At 34.7% G+C, this 9,766-nt stretch overlaps 1 long non-coding RNA gene across 1 annotated transcript; it reads left to right on the top strand.

Moving 5' to 3' along the window:
• The first annotated feature begins 3,289 nt into the window (after positions 1 to 3,289).
• LOC134854382 (uncharacterized) lies at positions 3,290 to 4,512 on the top strand. Its single transcript, XR_010164405.1, has 2 exons — positions 3,290 to 3,676; positions 3,912 to 4,512. It is a non-coding gene; the product is annotated as an uncharacterized LOC134854382 (long non-coding RNA).
• The last annotated feature ends 5,254 nt before the right edge of the window (positions 4,513 to 9,766 follow it).

Raw genomic sequence — 9,766 nt, 5'->3', positions numbered from 1 at the left:
CACCACAAACCACAACCTAACAGCATGACTGAGAAAATAAAACCCACGGTACCCAAACTGGATTAACACCAGCTTAGAGCTGGATAAATTATTCTTTTGAAGACTATTTTCAAGTCTGAACACAAAAGAACAAAACACCAAAAAGTCGGAAGACAAACCCAAAACAAACAATTTGATTTTTGAGAAAAAGACTCAACCAGGACAAAAAAGGAAGAAACCAGTAATAAAAAAGGCATGAAAGATTGAAACCAAACAGGACCCTCCAAAAACAGAGCATGAATTTATACTCCCACTCATGGCTTAACCCACCAGAGAGGATGTCCTGAGCTTGCTCTATAGCCGCTCTAACCCACCGTGCTACATCCACGCTTTGTGACAATACCCTCTATTTTTGACGAGAGTTACTCATGGGTAAGCAGCTCTTAAAAATAATCGAACTAAACAAGAACGCTTTGCGATAAAAATTAATACACGATCATAAGAAAAAACAAAATTAACAAAGACTTATATATGTAAATAATACAATGCAGTATATAGATAACATACAGCCCAAAGACGAGCAGTAAGGAACTTGACAACCCAATCTTACTCTAACTACGGAATGGCAAGACACACCTGACATGCTGCCTACAGTCACTACACTCAACGGAATTAAAGTACGACTTGGCATCGCAGCAAAGGAAACCCATTGCAACCGAACAATGGCCACCTCAGTGTTCAAGTATACGTACAGATCCAAGTCACCAGGCACTTCATCCCAAGTCGAACTACATGCCATTTCCGTACGAGAATGAGAATAGTAATGTTCCTATCAATCAAATCATCACTCATCACAACCGATCAGAAATCATGGTACGATCTCCAAAACGATCGTGATAACAACTCTTCTTCCAAATCAGAAAAAAGAACATGCTCGCAACTTCTAAAAGAAAGAGACCATCATCCATCCTCCACTACAATAGAACACTGAAGAACTAAGACTCGCTAAACCCCGGATGGGTGGAACCAGATCTAAACTAGTCTTTATTATTGGTTATTATCCTGATATTTTATCTCTATAAAATATTGAATACTAACCAATCATACTCAATCAAACTAACTACCCACAACACCAGAACAATTTGAATTAAGTAGTTTCAAGTAGTATCAACACCAGAACAATTTGAACTAAGCTTAGAATACAGTTGTTCTCATTCTGGAACTAACCCGCAAAAACCGGTGTACACAAGATCTATTGAGACTAGGAGATATAAGAGTAAGATGAAGATCGGTGTTAGACAAAGAAGTTGCACGAGTCTATCCAGCCGAAAATAAGATAGCGTGACGAGCAGACGGTGTACCTTATCTGAAATTACTCTATGAGTATACCCAAAAGGATATAACTCATCATGCTCTGCCCACGATTCAGCGGTTGTTTTTTCAATTGTTTGGGTCATTTCTCGAGAGAAGGAGTTTGTTTGTCCAGATTAAATCGGCCGTTATTGCACCAGAATCCAATGGAAAACTTTTTTGCGTCTTGCGTTTTTATAGTGCTCAGCAGTGTCCTTTTTTGCTCACACACTTGAAGTAAGGCTAAAACACACTACAAAAATCGTCAATGCCGGCTTTCAGAACTGATTTTTTTTTCAGTTTAGCAAAATAAAGTATTTTAATTTGCGTCGACGAAAGAGAGCGATATGTTGACGCGCTTGAAGTATCCTACCTCGGACGGGACGTTGAAGTTACGAGGCTCCTGTTTTCTGCACACTTGATGGCTGAGTGTGATACTAGCGAATGCCTTGTAACCGGCTTATTTACAGTAGTTCGCCGTGAAAAGTTCATGTGTTAACCATTTGTTCTTAGATAAACAGCTTTTAATTTTTTTGGTCTTGACAAGGATTTCATCGCAAAAATATTTGGCACCAAAGCTGATTCGTTTTTAGGGGGGAGATTGTTTTGAAAATTTTTATAGAAATAAAAAAAACCCCGGTCATTTTTCAAAAGTTTTTGGGAGAGCCCTGAAAATTAACGTGGTTGAATTGAAACTTTTAAAAAGTTTTCTAAAACAAAGAAAAAATTAAAGTCTTATTTTCCTTATAAGGTGAAAACACCAAAAAGAATAATCCCGAATAGCTTGGAAACAGAGATGGATTCAGGCTCACCACGAGTGTCGAATTAGAGCCCAGCGGAGCGATTCTGCGCAAGAGTTTGTTACTAACAAACTTTTGGTTTTTAACTTGAGGGTCTTAACTTGGTCCGGGTCCTTATACGGTTTTGGAGGTGCTCGGAAAATCAATTTCGTCAACCAAGAAACCCCTCCCCCATCCCCTCTTGCGAAAACCACCCTCTCACACAACATCTTTACGTACGAGTTTTCATAGGGCATGAACATCGAGACCGAATACAATTTTCAGATGGTCAGTTCTAAATAGTTATTCATTTTTTAAATTCTTATTTAAACAACCCATCAAATTTAACAAATTGTGACACCCAATTTCTTCGATTGCTTTGTAAATTTTGTCAATAATTTGTGAACTCATAGTTAACTCATTAAGAGGTATTTTGTGAACTGAATTAGCTTACATGTACTCGGAGCCATCGAGGCCGCTAATAATGAGTTACATTAATTGCAACTTGCAATGTCCTGAAGGTCCAATCACCGTCGGGTTCGTTTGTCACGGGGTTTTCTGACCTGGTTACGTAATGATAGTTTAATATGTGATCAATTTGCCATCTTTCAAAGGCGAGAAGATGCCGCAGTGCGGTCAAAAAGTAGACATGTCATAAAGTAGAGAAGTTGTAAGCCAATCACAATCGAGTGTCAAAGAGTAGACAAGTCGCAAGCCAATCACAATTGAGATTAGAAAGCAAACGTACGAAGTAGTTTCTTTTCTCTGTTCTGATTGGCTTACGATGTGTCTACTTTAAGGAATGTCTACTTTATGGCATGTATAATTTTTGCTACGTAACCGAAGATACCATAATGCTTTCATCACTTAGACAACTATTCCGAGATTACACGACATATAAAAACCTAATTGCATTCGTATTTAAGAGTCTCATTTTCGAACAGAATCCTAATTTTTTTAATTTTCAAAGGAGCGATTAAGCATTAGAAGAAAACTCTCCCTTGTTTTTTGAAACAAAAACTGGATTTTTTTTGTTTTTTTTTGTAAAACTAAAAGCCAGTCACTAGAAGCCAATCGATAGAAGGCTTTTTTCGGCTTTGAGTTAGTTCGGTTAAAAGCAGTTCAGAAAATTTGGCCTTTCGTGAAGGCTTTTCTTATCATCAAACAAAATTGATTATCAGCCCAAAGTTGACTTCAAATTGATGATCGAAAGGTGTAATTAATCTATCGTTGACCAAAGATTAACCTATAACACTCCTCGGCTTTTGTAAAATACAAAATTTCATTACTATATTAACAGCATCAAATTAAAGACCGAAAATAAAACATCAACTTTTTTTGAAACAACGTTAAATTTGAATCAATTTTGCTCCGTGATTTTTTGATTTTTTTCTTGTAAGGTTTATAGGTTTTTTGGTTTTATTTTTGTTTCAAATTTCAGAAGTCAGATACTCTTTTTAAAAACCTCCGTGACAGTGGCACGTAACACAGATTTTAATTTTTTATTATTCTTTTTCCTCTTCGCTCGTTATGCCTTCCACCTTTTTCAACACTGAAGACAACACCAGGTAAATTGTTCAATTTATTATTCAACGCCGGTTATTTAGACAAGCACTTAGAAAATATCTGTTAGGCTAAAAAACATTTGACATACTTTTCGAAGATTTAAAAAATTTCTTTTCTGATTTGCGCTGATTTTTGGAAAATTTCGGAAAACTTAGATTACTTGAATTGACTGTATTCAAAAACGTTTTGAAATCATCCGAAGAAAAAAATCAGTAATTACTCTGAATATTATTTTAGTTTCGACTTTGGTTCTCTCCAAATTGAAGTCAACTTTTCATCGTCTTCGCAAGACAAAAACCGACACTCGAGTGGACTCTCATCCTCAGGAAGCAGCAGCACCTCGGCAACCTCATTCCTCGGAGGCACTACTGAGCGTCCATTCGAGGAATCGAGAAGCCTGTTGGGATCCGCGTCAGGAGTCGAGAACAAAGACTCCTCCGAAGTCGATAAGTACTGGGCAAACAGTGGGTTTGGGAGTGTCGCAGAATTTAAACAACTGCATCATTTCTGAAGATCCCAGAACTTCTGGAACCCTTGCAGTTCCTGGAAATAGGTTCTCGCAAGATACTACAATACTTCTGTCTCAGTAAAAAAATTGTGCACAGTTTTGATTAAAACTAAATCAACCAATTTAAAAGAATATAACTCATTACCGATTAGTGCTACGTAATCATTACGTAATGTTGTGTGTCGTAATTAATGGAAAATTCCTGCAGAAAGGCTTAGAGGCCTGTGGAGATGTGTTGAATTGTACTCATTCATCTTTGTACGAAATGAAAGTTATGTATTTACGCACATTTAATCTTATACATATGCCATAATTTAATCTATTTTGTAACCGTTTTTCAAGGTTGCGATCCCACTGTTAAAACAAATTAAAGAAATTTGACAATCAAACTTAGTGTTTAAATTTAGGATCGCAACCTTTTCTTGGTTGAAAATATAGGTAGTTTGTTTCTGACTTGTCTCAACCATGGAACTTCATTAAACTGAAATTTAGTGATCTTGTATTTGATACTTTGTGATTCGAATTGAACTATACAAAAAATAACTTTTTCGCTCAATAAGATCATTATTATATATAAGAACTGCAACAAAAATTTCGAAATCAGTTATAAAGCATTAAAACTTTTTGCGCTTTAACTACGCTTGTATCAAAAGTATGCATTGTTTCAGAAAACGAAAACTATAATCCTAATTCAGAATTAGTTGTTTTTTTTTCGCCTAAGAGTCTCTTCGGACAGAAGCTGCTCGTCGGCCGATTGCACGCGTCACTATTTTGATTGCTTCCTGTCTGAACAAATCGTTCGTTGTGAGATAGACGTAGAACCCGACCGCGTTCTTAGTTAGCCGAATGGCGAAAGAAGCCGACGCTGCGTAGACCATGATCTGCCAGTAGCTCCTGTCTGGAATGATGTGCTCACCGAAGTAGAAAAGAATTTGGACTGAAATCAAAATTCAAAATTTTATTCACAATAAAAACATCCGATTGCACAGAATGTTGCCATGACTCGAATTTTGTTATCAACTATAAAAATAAAATAAGAACAGGTGCGGATCTAGGATTTTCTCGAGGGGAGGGGCATTTTCAAAAAAAATTCAAATTTCTATAAAATAAATATATTTTTTTAGGTTGACCAAACTGATTTTCCGATCTCTCTCAAGTATTTATAAGGACCCTGTTTTGACAACATTTTCTGAACTGCAAGAAAATTTTTGAGAAAGCAGGTCAAAAATGTCATTTTTCAGCGCGCGTTTTCCTTCAAATTTATTATATGTTGCAGCCAAAGGCACCTTCAGAAAAGTTTCCGTGCTGGTCGCCAAAATTGGATGTCATAAAATAACACCAAAAGGGGGACATTTTGGTTGGTGACGGGGTCGAATCCCTGAAGTAAAGGTGTACCCCTCCACCTAAATCAGTTAGTTAATAAAAATTCTCCCCTTAGTTAATAAAAGGGGGGCTGATTACTTAGAAGTTTGTATGAATTGTTGAAAAACAGCTTTGAACAAAAAAAACAGCTAAGCATAACCAACAAATTTTTGAAAATATAGAAAAAACTCAAGAAAACAGGAAAACGATGGAAAATTTTTGAACATTTGATCTTTAAAAAATAAACATAAATCAAGTAGAAACTCTTTGATGAAAAAAAACTGTTGTTTAAATTTGTCCCAGTGAGAGGAAAATTGATCAATTTTTTTATTCCGCTCGGAATACAGAAAATTAGAGTCCATTCTGAAACTAGAAGTCATTACAATTTTTCGTGGCTGGAAAAATTTATGACAAACGCCCCCCCCCCCCCCCCGTTTACAACCACTACCGCTTACAAGTCCCTACCACGTTGAGGCGGTGAACATGGGGGGGGGCTTTAACATGGAGAAAAAAAAGTAGGCTGTGATAATGCAGAAGTGGTTCAAAATTTGTTGTTGCAAATGCTTTTGCAAAAAAGTTAGAGAATATAATTCAGTATAATGTAGTTCAATAGACTTGTGTTTTTACTGAAATAATCCATTACAATGACAATATATTTGATTTAATGGTCTAAAATTGAAACAATACTGGATTATAATGCCAACATTTTATACAACATTTTTCCAATATAATCATTTATTATCCATGAAACTCCGGTGCGGGAATCTTATGAACTCCTTTGGCTTGTTGGCTTACCACCGATTCGACATCGCGGATTTTTCTTTTTAAATATTACTATTTTCAAAAAACCATCGGGACCAATAAACAATGAAGCGCTACTTTTTGAAAAATACTTAGAAAAAATATATCAGAATTGTCAACTTTAAGAAATTAGTTGACCTTAATAGATGACCGCTTCAAAATCCTAAATTAGTTTTAAAAAATAATAGTTCAAATTGGGTGGGCATATTCTCTCTTGTGATTGATCTGTTGTTCACCGCCACTTTGAAGTGTCAAATCCCTTCACCCATAATCAAACACACCTTGACTTAACTGATGATATCATTACATTCCTTATTTCCTGCCATTTCAAACAGTTTTTTATAATTAAACAGTTGTGAAAGAAAAAATTTTTTCGTTTTAACTTTCATTGACACATTCAATGAACTATTACTGACTATAATCATGATATCAAAACTCCTGCAACTTTGAGGGCTTTTTTACACAAAATTAAATAGACATGATCAAAAACTTGATGGACATGGTATATCACATGAAAACGCTTGGTTACACTTGTGTGAAAAAAAATGAATTCATCGTGAACTAAATTAAGTGTGACCAGAGTTATTACCGATGTAATCAAAAATATCATTGTATAGCAAAAAACTTTTCTTTTTACAAGAGTGGCGAAAATGGCCGGTTGCTGAAAAACTAGCACATAAGGTTCAGAACGCTATGAACTTAGTAACAGTTGAAAAATAAATTTAAAAAAGTTTCGAAAAAATTTTTTTTTCTTTATTCTTAATCTGAAATTCTGAAAAATTAGAAGTGGGAGAGGTAAAAGTTAGAAGCAGACAGCGATTGAATAAAAGTAAGCCTGTATATATAATGTATGTAATTATCTATGCCGTTTTTTAAAAAGCACGTTTATGGAGAGAAATAATTTTGTATGTATGTAAAGATTAATGTAAGCATGCGTAAACACACTAAAAATGACAGGGATTGCGCGCCGAAAAATCATTTTTTTTTGTCAAAATCTTCCAAAAAATTTCAAAAATTATTTTTCTAAACCTACAAATTGGGGCGTATATCTAGAAATCGAGAAGGCCCGTCACTCGTTTAGCAAAACCTCTGCATTCCTTATTTGATTAATTTTGAAATTTTATTAAAATTACACGACGCAAAATCAAATTAACGTCCAAAAATTCATTTTATTTGACTTTAAATAGATTATAATTAATTTTAATTTTGATGGAACAATGAATTATATTCAAAGTTTTTAATTCATTTTGTTGCTTGAGGGCAACAGGAAAATCCATTATATTTTTTAATTTTTCACACACTAAAATCCTTTATAATTGATTTCTTTCCACTTTTATTATATGCGGGATGTTATCCTCATATTGGTCTTCAAGGCTGAGCAGATTTTTTTTCAAAAAAAAACATCCGAAGCATGACTATGAAGGGTTAAAATGGCAGCACACTTGACTGCCTATAAATTTCCTGTGAGCTTTCAATAATAAGTTAGACAAAAAATAGTTCCTTTTCACTTGGTGAATTTGCCGGATTGAAAAAACTGTCCGTTCGCGTGCTTTCAAAACAAATCATTCCGACCAACAACTTTTTTGAAAAACAATGTTATGAAAAACTCCCGGTTATTGTGCAAGATGCATAATTTGTTATTTCTACCATGTTATAGTAAAAAACTTCAAAAAAAAAGGGAAAAATTTTTTTTTTAATTAAAAGAAAAATAACAATTTTCAACAAAAACCGTTGAAAAAAGTAATTTAATTCGACAATTCAATTCAATGGTATTTTTTTCTGGAAAATCATATAAACAGGGTATAAAATGGCAGTTGGAGATGTAAGTAAATCTTAACAACGTTGAAAAGGAATCGAAACGAGTTATCAAAATCGAGTTGTCATTGTCACCAAAATTCACTAAATTTAGTCTGAAAATTTTAAAAATTCATGCCCATTTTTTGTCCCTGAAACAACTTTGTTGCATTTTCCTGAAAATGCATCAGGGTTGAAGCAGTTTGAAGTTGATTTAAAACTTGAATCCCTAGAAGCCTTTCTTGAACTTATCATAACAGTAGTAAAGCCACAAAACTACTGAAAAACAGCACAGAGCTCGAAACAAGAAGTCGAGAATAAATTATTTTTTAATTGAGATTATTCAACTTTCCCAGTTCCGCGTTATACGTTTAATCTGCATACGATTCTTTCATTGAATTACTCTTCTATAGACTATAGACTTTATTGTAGACTTTTTCCCTAAAACTAACCCAGGGAAAAATTTCGAGATTCATCAGTAATCTTATACTCCGCTAGAAAATATTTATAAAATGCCAAATTGGAAATTATTAATCAAGCTTTTTTGGAGGTTATTTGCACGACTATTATCAGAGATCAAAATTTGCCCACCATTTGTTAATTGAATTAGTATAGCGAGCTTTGAAATCAATCGAAAATAAAATTTGTAAATTTATACAGAACGAATCATGGTTAGCCTAGACTACCGATATTTCCATTAAGAGAAAATTATACTTCAAAACCGCACCACTAAAAGAAATAAATCATTTTTTGAAGTTCGAACATATTTTAAAAAAATAATTAGAAAAAAAAAACAAAAAAATTTATTATTGAAACTTCCCCTAGTAAAAATACAGATCTCTTTAACTATATCCCCCTCAGGTACCTAATAACTAATATCCCCCTATAAAGAAATAAATCAACGGCTAAGCATTAGGGCTGGGAGCGGTCAACCGGTTAACCGGTCAAAAGTTGTTAACCGGTTAACCGGTTAAGCAAATGTTTAACCGATGTCATTAACCAATGACTCACCAAAACAAATTTCCACGACTCGGAAAGCTAGGTCGCCGATATCTTGCTATACCAGCTACAAGTGCGACAGCCGAAAGACTTTTTTCGCGACTCGGATCGATTTTCCACGAAAAACGGATGTCTCTTTTGCCTGAAAATGATTCATTGATTCATGTTTTAATCTTCGGTTACATATCGGTTATCAATTATCGGTTAAAGTGAAAAACTAACCGCTCCCAGCCCTACTAAGCATAACAGAATTTGATGTCCAGTAACGAATCCCCCCCCCTGCAAGAGGGGGATATAGTTTGAGAGATGCAAAACTACTAACCACTCATGAAGGGCGTGTAGCATACTAGGAAGACTATGGCTAGTGTCCTCAACATGCGGAACATTCGCTGCTCTCTAACCTCCCGTCTGGCACGCACACTCTGATTCAACTTCTGATTCTGCTTCTTGTACCTGTTCAACGCCACCACCACTTTACAAAAAATATATTTAAGGTTAAAAAAAATAGTTATAAAAATGTTTTAATTTGATTAAATCATTGTTTAGAAGTAAAGTAAATAAATTATAACTGGCGTGACAAATATCTGAAAAACCAAAAAAAGGTTGATGTGTTTATGCTAAATTATGA

This window comes from Symsagittifera roscoffensis, chromosome 9, assembly GCF_963678635.1.
Source record: "Symsagittifera roscoffensis chromosome 9, txSymRosc1.1, whole genome shotgun sequence".
Classification (NCBI taxonomy): Eukaryota; Metazoa; Xenacoelomorpha; order Acoela; family Convolutidae; genus Symsagittifera; species Symsagittifera roscoffensis.
The sequence above is the reverse complement of the archived record's forward strand: the minus strand, read 5'-3'. Positions and strand labels throughout refer to the sequence as shown.